Raw genomic sequence first — 14,414 nt, forward strand, 5'->3', positions numbered from 1 at the left:
AAGATGGATCTAGATTGGTTTAATTTCTCCCTTTAAATAAGTTATATTACACATGAATACCTTGGGTCAATACCATGGGTTCTCATAAACCTAGAACTCAAAAACCACTAGTAACTTGACCAAGTCAAGTTTACCTTAACTACCCAACAAAAATTAATAAACAAAATAAAAACAACGTAGAATTTTTATTTTTATTATTTTAGTTTGAAGTTATTTATTTTAACTAGGGTTATTTTTATTTTATTTTGACTTAGTCAAAATGTTTACATGACATTACATTACATTACAACATCTCTACCATATTGAGTTGGAGAGCACCTCTTGGTTGATGCAAAGGTGTGGTATTGTCTAGAATGGTGTTCCATATAGTGAATATAAATGTCTTAAAATTTTACAATTTAATAACATTTTTTAAATTTTTATATCAATTAAAATAAAAATACATAAATAATCAAATTATTTAAAAAATTTTTATTAATATATAAATAATTAAATAATCAAATTAACAAAGGATAGATTTTTCTTTTAAATTTAAATATAACCTTCTATTTCATATAATGTAACAAAATTTACAGTCATAGAGCACAAAGGGTCTTACCACCAGGTAAACCAATACCTCCTGGAAGTTTAAAAAGTCTAACACACTGAGAAACCAAGCTTTATTGTTCAACCATAGTAATAGGAAAAAAGGACTTAACAATTCATCAAAAAAGTAAAATCATTCAAAGAGCAAAAGGAAACTATATGTATGAGCTAGCTCAAGCTCTATCGAACTTCCTATTGCTCTATGAAAGAAAGCTAAAATACAATAACAAATACATAATTAAAAAACATCAGGGGATAGATAGCACTCTAGGGAAGGCCACGAAGTGACCTCCTTTTTCACTGAATTGAAATTCTCGAGCTAGGTGTGCCAACCAAGCCGGTGGAATACAAGAGAGAGAGTCTTATGTGATCAGAATGGGGTTTTCCTAAGATCTTTTGGAGCCCCATGAGCCATCTCCATCATCAACACACTCCATGTTATTGATTCAACCCATGTTCGTTATGGTGAGCCTGAATATGCCTTTGGCAAAAGCTTTGAACTTGCCCTCAAAGAGTGAGAGTTGATTTCTCATATTAGCAAATTCTAAGTGCTCCAAGTCTATTTCTTGTGCAACCATGGACTTCATATGCCAATTCATTTCGACAGATCTGAAATATGTGAGATCTAAAGTTTGATTATTGCTTAAAAAGATAATAATATTTATCTTTTAAAATCATTAAATAATATTAAAATAAAAATATGTAAATAATGAATTTTAGTAAAGGAAAATGTTGAAATTATTTTAAACAAAACAGTAAATATAATATATTAATTTTATGTCCAATATATATATATATTATATTACAAATGTTACTACATCAAAATTTAAGGAGAATTTATGGGGTGATAAAGAGTTAGAAGGAAAAATGAAACTAAGATATTATACAGATCTGATCAATCCCAATCTTGAAAATCTAAAATATCTCTCTATCTTGACTAATGTTAAGAAGAAAATAAGCATTGCTTAAATAAGAACAAATTCTCATCAGCTTCATAATGAAACTAGGCATTCGTCAATTCGTAAAACACTATGATATGAAAGAGTGTCACCTTTGTGATAGTAAGACGGTTGAAAATGAAAAGCACTTTCTCATAGATTATCCATCTTATACTCACATTTGATATAATTTTCAAAATATTTGTGACACTAACAACCTTGTAGAAATTTTAAGTCAGCAAAACTATGGTGAAATTGGAGTGCTTCTCTTAATGTTTTTCGAGTATAGAAATGAAAGGCTAAAGAATTTCCTAGTAATGTTTAACCTTTTTAAGGTCCAATAGACCATATTAGTCTTAATAGACATCAATCATCGTCATCATCATCATAATAATATGGTATTTCACTATCTTGTCTATTAACATTTAAAGTTAATTTAAATAGTTAAATTAGGGGTGGTAAGTGCAGAAAGGATTTTCTTTAACCTCGGAGAAACAATGGTGTTCTCATATGCATGGAATATTTGCTTGGAAATGAATAATTAGATAGAAATATAATATCTCCTCCAAGGGATCAACTTAGCTAACACATTAAGTATTAAAAACTTGGTCATAATTGGAGATTCAAAGAACACAATAAGACACCTTCATGAAGGCACTTCTTAATATTCCAAACATAGTTCATTTTTTCATCAAAACTAAGATGGTCTGTGTTTTATCCCCTCTATGGACTTTTTCCATGCATTGCATGGGAATAATACCCAAGAAAACTTCTTTTCTAATCAAATTATAAAAGAAATAGGGTGATACTTTAATTTACTCTAAGCTCTACCATCAATCTATACCCTGATGCCTTCCATGTCGACTTGGGTGGAATCAATACCAACATAGGGGAGTGGAATCCATCCAAATTGTTCATATGGCTTAAACCAAGTCGATTGCCCTCATAACACGCACACACTCAATTATCAATCGTGTCATGGGATTTTATCAACAATGAAGGATTGCTACATGTAACAAGTCCATTATGATACAATGAGGGAAAATAATGTGGTAGTTGCAATTGGAACAAGACATCATTAACTATCAATTATCATGAAGCATTTAGGAATATTATGCCATTTAATTATAACCCAAACATTGTCTATTGAATGGTGTGCCTCCTCCATATTGGATGGAGATCTTACTCTTTCATTTTACAACCTTCTCTTCTCGCCAATGGCTTATTGTTCAATTCCCGAAATGCAAGGGTCTCTCTCACACCATGAAAAATTAATTGAAGAGTACCAAACATTTTGCAACACCTTCAAGTTTGAAATGGTGCTTTGATATCTCAAGATGTAGTGACCATGGACATTCTAATACAATAGCCACAGATCCTCGACCAAGTTGAGGTTGAGAATGGGCTTCTTCGTTGTAATTTGGATTTTTAATCTCGCTTGGAGGTTAGATTACATCTCGAAAACCAACACCCTCAATCAACTTTGTTGTGTAGAATTCAGTGCACTCTACCATCTAAATTCTAGACTTGAACATGAAAACGCATATGATAAATCGTTTAGCCTCTTACACAACCAATGAAGACATTAACCTAGGTTGATGTGCATGTTTTCCAAATTTTTTAATACATTAGTTATATTACTAATTGTATCTTATTAAGTACTTTCAAGAAACTACATTTCTCTTTACGATAATAAGGGCTTTGATATATGCTTTGGATGATTGGAAAATACCAAAAAAAAAATAAAAAATTCAATACAACTCAAGTACATACCTTAACCGCATATTTTTTATTAATATACATATTCAATTATATCTAAAATAAATCAATAATTTAATTAAAAAAAATCATACACTAAATCAAGTTAATCCTTTTATAATTAGATACTTGAAAAGTGAGTATTTACTATATGTCTAGTTGGTGTGGATAAAAAAAATTACTTTAAAAATTTACAAAAAAAAGTCATTGAAAAAATATTAATAATTTGAAACTAGCCTAGATCCATCTCAATCCAGGTCTACCAAGCACCAAGAGGGATCAAGTCTAAAGTTATGATGGATCTAAGTTGGTACTTTGCATTTCATAACGAATTTCCTCAAGCCTTTAAATAATGTCCATCATAACAAATACCATGGGCTGTCAAAACCTAGAGCCCAAAAATTACCAACGGTAAATTATTAATTTTTGTGTTGAGAGGCACTCTAAAGCCATATAGGGGGAGATGTGTAGGCGTAAATGTTTATAAAATTTAACATTTAACATTTATATGTTGTCTCAATAAATAAAATCACATATAACATATATAATGTTATATAAATATTATGTCCCTATCAATATCAATACAATGATTGTTTTGATAATTAAAATTTCTGAGAAAAATCAAACGGTCGAAGAAGTGAAGAAAAATCAGAGGATCGAAGAAGTGAAATATAACATAAGTTTAAATTAGTTTGTTTCTTGGTTTCTTCTTTGCGGGAGTAAAGAAATAACCACAATCATCTAGATATCATCATCATTATCACTCTCATGCTTCTTCCAAATAGGAAGAAGGGAACTTGAATCCCACTATTTATCAACTATGCAAAAACTTACAATTTTTTTTACCTTAGTTGAGTTGTTCCATTTGGTTCAAGCTTTGAATTCCACTTCACCATTGGACATTTAGAGATTGACCTATCATTATTCAAGGTTGGGGTGTGGATGAGACTAAGTCATGATTATTCAAGGTAGGTGGGGGTGGGGATGGGGCTTTGGATAGAGAGAAGTAATTATTAAGCCACATTTAAAATATAATTATGTGCATAACTAAAGGATAAGTATTTTTAAGAGGTCCATAAGGTAGCTTATTTAGCAAGTATGTGATATGTAAAGTAATGTCAGTGATGAAGATCTCATGCTCAATCCCTTAAAGCACACCCATGGAGTCATATTTGGGGTGAGGTGGCAATACCTAGGGGTTATAGTGGTAGTAGTTAGAATCAACCCCATGTCACGTGAGTGTGAGACTGGCTAAGTTATTGATTCTTGTAGCCATCGAAAAAAAAGTATGTTTAAGAGAACCCTCGAATAGGGTGAGAAGTGGTATATTAAGGTCATCGTCACATCACTCAATGAGTGAGGCCAACATGCCACCCTACTAGCTATGTTGAAGATACACGGTATGTTACTTAGGTGTAGGGAAGCAACATTTATGATCATTATAGATCCTCAATAAATTGTATTTGGATTTCATTTTTTGTATGAGCCTTAGGGAAGCAACATTTATGATCGTTATAGATCCTCAATAAATTGTATTTGGATTTCATTTTTTGTATGAGCCTTGGGGAAGAAACATTTATGATCGTTATAGATTCTCAATAAATTGTATTTGGATTTCGTTTTTTGTACGAGACTTGGGTTGGATGGCGACGAACTTGACAGATTTACCATCATTTCTTGAGATGTACAAAACAATGGAATTTAATTTCATCATTCTCAACATTTTCTCATCCTTAACTGCGTTACTCAAGTTGCAATATAGGTGGATTTTTCCTACATCGAATTTGCTTCATCTCTTGTTTTTCTCCAACTATCCTAAACACCATTAATGGTTGCAATTCTCAATGTTGTTAGCATGTATCAACCCTTAAGTTTGAGTTTGAGGTCCTTCTCGTTGAATTGGTATTTGGCACATTTCCCCTAGTGTCCAAGAATAGTTAAGAAAAGGGCATGTAGTCAATGTGGTGGTGAAAGTCAAGGGAGTCAAGGTGGCTCCAACTCACCTGAGGGCAGTGACTTATGCTAGATTATATATGGAATAGGCTCTATCATAGGTCTAGGATGAGCTTCAAAACTTTGAGGAGGATATTATTGTGAACAGGAACTACCTATCGAACTCTAAAGTACTCTTAGATATAAAAGAATAAGTGATTGATATGGGACATACCCGTGGTAGGCAAAATTAATACTTACTTACCATAAACTTATATGGGAAAATGAAACTATTATTGAGATGTGTAATCATGAACAAGAATAATGTTAAAAAAAAAATACATGGTTAATGTTAAACAAAATAGTGCTCATTAAAAAAATAAAACAACATATCTTGAAATTCCATTCTCACTTTTCCCCTCAAAAATCCTTATTTATTATACTTAATTAACGGCGCCAATACCTTATAATTGCTAGTATATCCAAAAAAATCATATTATTGTGTTGTTCAACCTTGATGCTAGTCACTGAAACATGGTGCCCTAACACTACACCTTAATTCATGAGCATGAAACACTTTTCATAGCTTAGGTACAACGTCATATTTTTCCAGCACTTTTTCTAAAAAGTTATTAAACATTGCGAACTCACCATAAATGTGTAGGTGATACCATCGATTCTGACCAGGAAAACAAAAAAAACCACCTGATTAGACCACGGCAAGCAAAATCATCAAAACACATTCATTATATAATCAAAAAATAATTATGGGAAACGAAACGCATCAAAGGCAGGAATTCTCTCTTCTGGGTATATAGTGATCATTCTACAGGACCTGGTATGTTTCTTGACCTGGTTTTCAGATTATTTTTCAAAAGCACATGTTTCTCAGTTTTTGCTGGTGGGTTTTGTTTCTTATCCCCAGAATCTATCTATGTTTAGTATTTAGAACATTTTTTTTGTATCTAACATTTTTTATGCATAGATAGTTTATCGGGCTAAAGCATTTGCCTCTCTATCTTATTATTTTTGTATTTGGAATCAATAATTTATAATACTATCAAGCTTTTCTTTTTTCTTTTTTGGTATTGAAAAATACAATCAAAAAATAATTTAATTAGTTTAAGGGAAAATTTCATTAATGTACTGTCACTACCATCTTAGTGAAATCATTAATATATTGTGAAAAAAGGAAAAAACTCACTCATTTAGTTAAATGAGTACTCTTATCACCTAGCAAGTATTCGTTACTTTTACCTAATATTTGGGGGCTTTTCTCTCTCTTCCTCCGCTCACTTACCATCTTATATGTGGCAATTTTTCTATTAAATTATTTTGTGTTAATTTGGATGCAACCATCTTATATGCAATTTTATTGAGGAAATAATTTCGAACTTAAGTAGAAGTTTTTCTTCCTATGATATCGATTTTCCCTAACACTGCCAAATTTCTATCAATTATAGCTCAAGCTCATTTTCCCTCCCAAATTCCTATCATTTTTTTTATTCTGAGTAGGCATTTAAGGAAGGGATAAATAGGTATGAATCGGCCTAATAAATTAATTGATTGGTAGGTCCAGCCAACTATACAATCTGCCATTGTAATAAAAAAAAAATACAACTTTGTAGGATTCGTCATTGATTAGATTAATTTAACTCTAGAAACAAACTTGAATTTTAAGAGGATTGATTTAACTCTAAAAACAAACTTGAATTTTATTGGCGTTAAACATAGAAAATGAATTAAATCACTCAAAATGAGTTATTCTTCAAACCTTACAACTTAAATGTATAAGGTCAATGATATTCATCCAATACATTAATAATTTACAACTATCAATTCTTAAAGTGAAATGGTACACTCTCATACCAGAATTATATATATAACTAAAACATATTGAATATATATAATATTTATATCATATTGAATTTAAAAATAAAAATAAATGACATATTTTAATAGATAATATAAATAGAAATATAAATAAACAACATATCTTAATAATATAAATAGAGAAGTAAAAATATTAATATTAAATGATTATATAAATTTATTTAAAAAAATATTAATAATATCTTAAAGATAATTTTTGAAAAATTAAAGATTATATTAAATTTTTATAATAAAAAGGATAAATACTATTTTAAACAATAGTATAAATTAAATAGAAAATTAGAAATATCAATATTAAAATATCAATATCCAATGTTGATATAATTTTTTTTAAGAAAAATAAATAATTTTTTTATAAATAATTTTATGAAAAAAATGAAAAGATTAAAATAAATTACTTAGATAATTTTTAAAATATATATATTGTTAATATTATATTTATTTTTATAATAAAAATAAATAAATTATTAATAAATATTATAAATGAGTAGAAATTTCAAGATTAAAGGATCATATAAATTTTTTTTATAATAAAACTAATTGATATACTTTAATAAGCCATACAAATTAAATTCTGGCATCCAGGCGAAACAATTCAACACGAAACTTGGAGAGCAATATGTGGTGCACAAGATGGGTATGTGTGTTGTTTAAACAAGAGGAAATAGTTGATTAAACATGCGAAGGGCAAGTTATCTGCAGCGCAGTACATCAGGCCCTAATAATGAAAATCAAATAGTGTCCTTCCTCGGCTTACACTCCTTGCCATTAATAGGCTGACTCCAAATTTCTCAAAGGGCCGCGATTCTGCCGGTAAAAGAAAAGCTCTAAATGGCATGAATCTGTATAACATAACGATGATACAGAGGCGGTGAGATTCTTTCAACAGATGGCGAAGACGACGATGAAGACGGAGATCATTTCTAGTTCGTCGAAGTCCATCATTTTGTAATGCAGTTATGCTGTTGTTTACCACAAAAATGACAACCCTCTTGTATGAATTATCTTCACCCTCACTTATGTGTGTGGAGACATCAACTTTTCTATGGCAGATCCTGGTTTCCCTGGTTTGGCGCAAACGCGAGATCACCTTACTTGCAAAAGGTTTCCAAACTACTAACTTTGCCCGCTATGCCCACTTATTGGACGGTGATGCCTGTGACGGTGTGCTACAGGCATAAGCCGCAGAGGACGCAAAGGAGGGGTTCCAGTTTGCTGCACTAGATTTTTGTAATTCGATCTTATTCCTAACTGTAACTGTAACACTGAATTGTAACTGTAATAATTGTTTTCAATCTCATGGTTTAGGTTATTTTAATAGTCTAACACCAAAATTAATGATACATAATCATATTGGGCGTATGGGAGGGGAGTTGATTTCAAAGGGGAATGCCTTACGGCATAAATATGAAAGAAATAGTAACAAGATACCCAACACTTCATTTAATTTTTTTGGGGTTGATTGATGTCTTGTTTAGGAGTTTGGGAATTATCGTATGTGAATTAATGAAAATAACATTAATAATAGGAAAGAAGAAATGATAAATATGTTTTTTTTTAATGGGTAATTAGGTGATACAATTTCAAGTAAGATTGTGATTTTTTGTTATTTAAAATACTTTGTTGAATTCATAAATGGATTGAGCACTCTGAAAAACTCTTAAGCACTTGAATTTTACAAATTAAACAACTTAAACTTGAGTTTCTAAAAATTTACAGAGGAATTTGGTTAAAATTAATCCAAAAAAATGCCTTCAAAAAGGCTATTTTGTCTGTAAGTTAGACTACATACCCCAAGCCATGTTTTTTGTTGTTTATTTGGAGGGGGGTAGAGCATTGATTGATGTTTTGTTCGGGAATTCCTTAATATTAAAAGTAAGAGTATCGATATGGGAGTTGTGTTGGAGTAATTGCCACACTCATTTTATTGGGAATTAATTAATTGGACTAAGTATGGGAGGGGAGTTGATTTCAAAGTGGAACGCCTTACAACATAAATATGAAAGAAATAATAACAAGATATACAACGCTTCATTTGATTTTTTTGGGATTGATTGATGCTTGTTTAGGAGTTTGGGAATTATCGTATGTGAATTAATGAAAATAACATGAATAATAGGAAAGAAGAATGATAAATAGGTTTTTTTATGGGTAATTATGTGATACAATTTCAAGTAAGGTAGTGATTTTTTGTTATTTAAAATACTTTGTTGAATGCATAAATGGATTGAGCACACTGAAAAACTCTTGGGCACTCGAATTTTACAAATTAAACAACTTAAACTAGAGTTTTTAAAAATTTATAGAGGAATTTGGTTAAAATTAACCCAAAAAAATGCCTTCAAAAAGACTATTTCGTCTGTAAGTTAGACTACATAGCCCAAGCCATGTTTTTTGTTGTTTTTTTTAGGGGGGCAGAGGAGGGCATTGATTAATGTTTTGTTCGGGAATTACTTATTATTAAAAGTAAGGGTATCGACATGGGAGTTGTGTTGGAGTAATTGTCACACTCATTTTATTGGGAATTAATTAATTGGACTAATTGTCACTTTGGGAACATGGGACTAATTGCCCACTCAAGGTAATGGTAAGGGTTTCGAAGTATACTAAAGCCAATGAGTTTGATGTAATAGAAAATATCAAAATGAGCAATGTTGGAGTAATTGTCACACTTATTTCATTGGGAATTAAACCCTAGAAAAGCCATCTCTTCTCAACATTCCAAACTTAGTTCATTTTTTCATCAAATGTGAGTTGGTTTGTGTTCTATCCCTTATATGGGCATCTTCCATGTGTTGCATGGGAACAATACCCAAGTAAACTTATTTTCTAATGAAGTTATAAAAGAGAAAGAATGCAATATTTTAATTAACACTAAGCTCTATCATCAATCTATACCTCAATGTCTTCCGTTTCAAATTGGGTGCAATCAATACCAACATAAGGGGCTAGAATCCAAGCAGATTACTCATTAGGCTTGACACGAGCCATTTGCCATCATAAGACATGTGCACTCATGTAACGAGCTTATGGTAAGATATTATGTATAATCAAGTATCACTTCATGTAATAGGTCCATTATGATGTAATGAGGGTAGAGAAGGTGGTAGTTGCAATTGTGACAAGGCAGCATTAGTTGTTGGTCATTATGATGCATTCAAGAATATTACGCCATTTAATTGTAACCCAAACACTGTCTATTGAATGGTTTGTCTCCTCCATAGTGGATGTGGGCATTCCTCTATCATTTGAGAACCCTCTCTTATTGCAAATGCCTTATTGTGCAATTCCCAAAATGTGGGGGTCTCTCCAACATCATGGAGAATTAATTGAAGCTTTACAAGACATTGTGCAACATATCCAAGTCTGAATTGATGCTTTGGTAGCTCAAGATGCAGTGACCTTGGACATTCTAATACAATACTCATAGATCATCCACCAAGTCAAGGTTGAGAATGAGCTTCTTCATTGTAAATTGGATTTTCAATCTCCCTTAGAGATTATATTACATCTTGAAAGCCCACATCTTTGGTCAGTTTTATAGGGGGAAATTCATGGCGCTCTACCACCTAACTTTCAAATTTAAACTTAAAAACACCAACAATAAACATAGAAACATCGACGACAAATTATACAACCAATCACACAACTAATGGAAACATCAACCTAAATTAATCTACATATTTTCCGAATTCTATAATATATAAAATTTATATTATTAATGTTATATTGTTAAATACTTTTATGAAACTTTTTTTAATAATAATCAAAACTTTAATATCTCACACCACTAATAAAAACATTAACGTAAATTAATCTAAATGTTTTAGAAATTCTATAACATATAAAGTTTATATTATTAATTGTATATTGTTAAGTACTTTTGAATTTTTTCAATAATAATCACAACTTTAATATCCCAATATATGCTTTTGTATAATTGATCAACAGTCAATTGTTTCCGATACAACTCAACTACACATTTTTTTATTGATATAAATTTTAAATTATATTTAAATTAATTAATTAATTAATTAAAATTGTTCATACACTAAATTAGGTTAATCCTTTTATAATTAAATACATAGAATATTAAGTGTTTACTGTAGGTACAATTTGGTGGAAAAAAAATCATTTGAATTTTCTTTTAACTTTTCATGCGAATGACTATGGTTTGCAAGAACCCGGAGATTTTTGGAGTTTCGAATTTCAGGATTGTGACTTGCTAGCGGAATGATAAAACGAATCTAAAAAGTCCAACCCAACTTAAGACGGAGTTGCCTAAAAATCTCTTGCAACATCAAGATATTCCAACGCACCTAATAAATCAGCGCTGCCTCTAAAGGGCACGAAATGGGCAGAGAGATTTAATTAACTAACCATTCATTCAGTAAATATGCGATATATAAAGTAATTTTGAGTGATTGAAGGTTTTATGCTCATTTCTCAGTAGACCCGTGTAGTGATATTTATATTTATGGGTGAGGTAGTGATACCATAGAGGTTATTATGGGTGAGGTAGTGATACCATAGAGGTTATTATATAGTATTTGGAATTAACTCCATGTTATATGAGAATGAGATTATTTTATTTGTTAATTTTTTTAGGATTAAAAATAATATTTTTGAATGGGTGAGAAGTAATGTGTTAAGGGCACTTCACTCAATGAGTGAGATGGACATACCATCTTGCCAACTATGATGAAGATAGATGGTATATTACTCAGATGTAAGGAAGTGGTATGTATGGTAGTTATAGCTCCTCCATAGACTGTATCTAGATTTCACTACTTTCACAAGCCCTAGGTTGGACGGTGATGAACTTGACCTATTTACCATCATCTCCTGATATGTACAAAACAATTGAATTCAATGCCATCATTCTTGATCTTATTGCATCTTAAAGCATGTTTCTTGGGTTGTAGTCTAAGTGGTTTTTCTTATATTGAGTTTGCTTCAATTCTTGCTTTTCTCCAACTATCACAAACACTATCAGTGGTTGTAGTTCCTATGCTTCTGACCTACATCAACCCTTAAGTTTGAGTTTGAGGTCCTTCTCACTAAATTGGTATTTGTTATGTTTCCCCTAGCATGCAAGAATGGTCAGACAAAGGGCTCATAGTTAGTATGGTGGTGGAGGTTGAGGGAGTCAAGGGAACTCCAAAGCTCACATGAGGGTAGAGACCTCTACTGGATTATACAAGGAACGGGCTCTAGCGAAGGTCAAGGATGAATTTTGGGACTTTGAGGAGGGTATTGTTGTGGACAACAACTATCTGTTGGACTATGATGTGCTCACATATATAAGAGATTAGGTGCTTGATTGGGACATACATGTAGTAGGTAGAATCAATAATTGCTTACCTTTGGGACTTTGAGGAGGGTATTGTTGTGGACAAGAACTATTTGTTGAACTATGAGGTGCTCGCATATATAAGAGATTAGGTGCTTGACTAGGACATACATGTGGTAGGTAGAATCAATAATTGCTTACCTTTGGGACTTTGAGGAGGGTATTGTTGTGGACAAGAACTATTTGTTGAACTATGAGGTGTTCGCATATATAAGAGATTAGGTGCTTGATTGGGACATACATGTGGTAGGTAGATTCAATAATTCCTTACCTTTGGGACTTTGAGGAGGGTATTGTTGTGGACAAGAACTATTTGTTGAACTATGAGGTGCTCGCATATATAAGAGATTAGGTGCTTGATTGGGACATATATGTGGTAGGTAGAGTCAACAATTGCTTACCATAGACTTATATTGGAAAATGAAGATGTTGTTGAGACATGTTGCTAAGGAAGAAATGTTGTTAATGTTGGATGAGGTAATGCTCCATAAGAAGGAAATGGGGGTGTGGCTCAAGTGGATTGAAGCAAATGTTGCTCTTGGCTTGGGTCTGACCAATTGCAGCCATGGGAACACCACTCCGGTCAAGGTGGATGTCCCACTTCTCCTTGGTTTCTCTCATGAATTATGTTTCTTTGCTTAGTTTTTTGGTTTTGCCAGAGCTCTTACAGTTGGGTTTCTTTTCTTAGTATGTAATTATACCACTGTTAATTTTAAGTACCAATCTTTGAAAGAAAAGGATAAAGTATCAATATTTATAGTGTTATGTCATTCTAAGATTCCCCTTAACAATCATCAAACATATGACAAAATATTATATAAATTGACTAATGTGCAATTTAGAAATTTAGAAATTTACTTATATATCTAAGTTTCTTTCTCACTTTTCCCTCAAAAATCCTTATTGAGCCAAGAAGCTCATTCTACTGCCAAGTGTGAAGGTTATGTGTAAGTAAGTGCATCCTCAACTTGGAGTTGACATGTGTCACTCTTAAAATAAAAATAAAAATAAAATATTATCTAAATAGAAAAGCAATAAAAACAAAACAAAATATATATATATGCTATTCATGTTTAATTAGTTGTCCATATGACCTAATATAATTTCGAAAAATAGGTGAGCAAAGGTTTAAACCTTATACTTTTCAAAAATATTTTAACATTGTAATATCAATTTTCATATATATATATATATATATATATATATATAATTATTAAAAGAAATTATTGTATGTTGTATATAATAAAATATTCCAGTATAGATTATTAATAAAATATTTCAATATGAATTAATGTTGACATATACTTAAAAATATATTAATATCAAAAAAATTAGTTTAATGTATGTTGATAAAATGGCTCAATAAATGTATTATGTAATCTCTATAACATCCAAAAATACAATTTGAACAATGAAAAATTACAAATTATTTTTCACACTCTAAATTTAGAGATAAAACAAAATTAATCTAATCATTTTTTTTTTTCACTTTTGGTTTCCAAGAGCTTTGAGGAATTGATCTTATGACCTCCCAATTGGCGAAGCACTAAGTTAAACAATTAAGCTGACTCTTGAAACTAATATATAACAATATCTAACCATTTTTATTACTACTAATATATAATAATAATAAAAACACACTTTAAACATCACATTATTTTATAAATCCAATTTATTTCTAATCATTGAAATATGGTATCCTAACAGTGCACCTTCATTCATGAGCACGAGACACTTTTCATGGCTTAGTACAGCTACACACCTTTACACCCGTCTTTCTAAAATGTGATTAAACATTGCGATTTCACTATAAATCTGTAACTGATTCCACCCAGTGCGACCAGGAAAACGAAAAAGACACCGGAATAAACTATGCCAAATAATTGAAATCTTCAATTATGGTTAAAATAATAATTTAATTTTAAAATGTTTATCAAATATTATTTTAATTTTTT

This window comes from Pinus tabuliformis, chromosome 9 (genome assembly GCF_031772625.1).
Source record: "Pinus tabuliformis cultivar Carrire ecotype Pingquan chromosome 9, CPIR1, whole genome shotgun sequence".
NCBI classification, from domain to species: Eukaryota; Viridiplantae; Streptophyta; class Pinopsida; order Pinales; family Pinaceae; genus Pinus; species Pinus tabuliformis.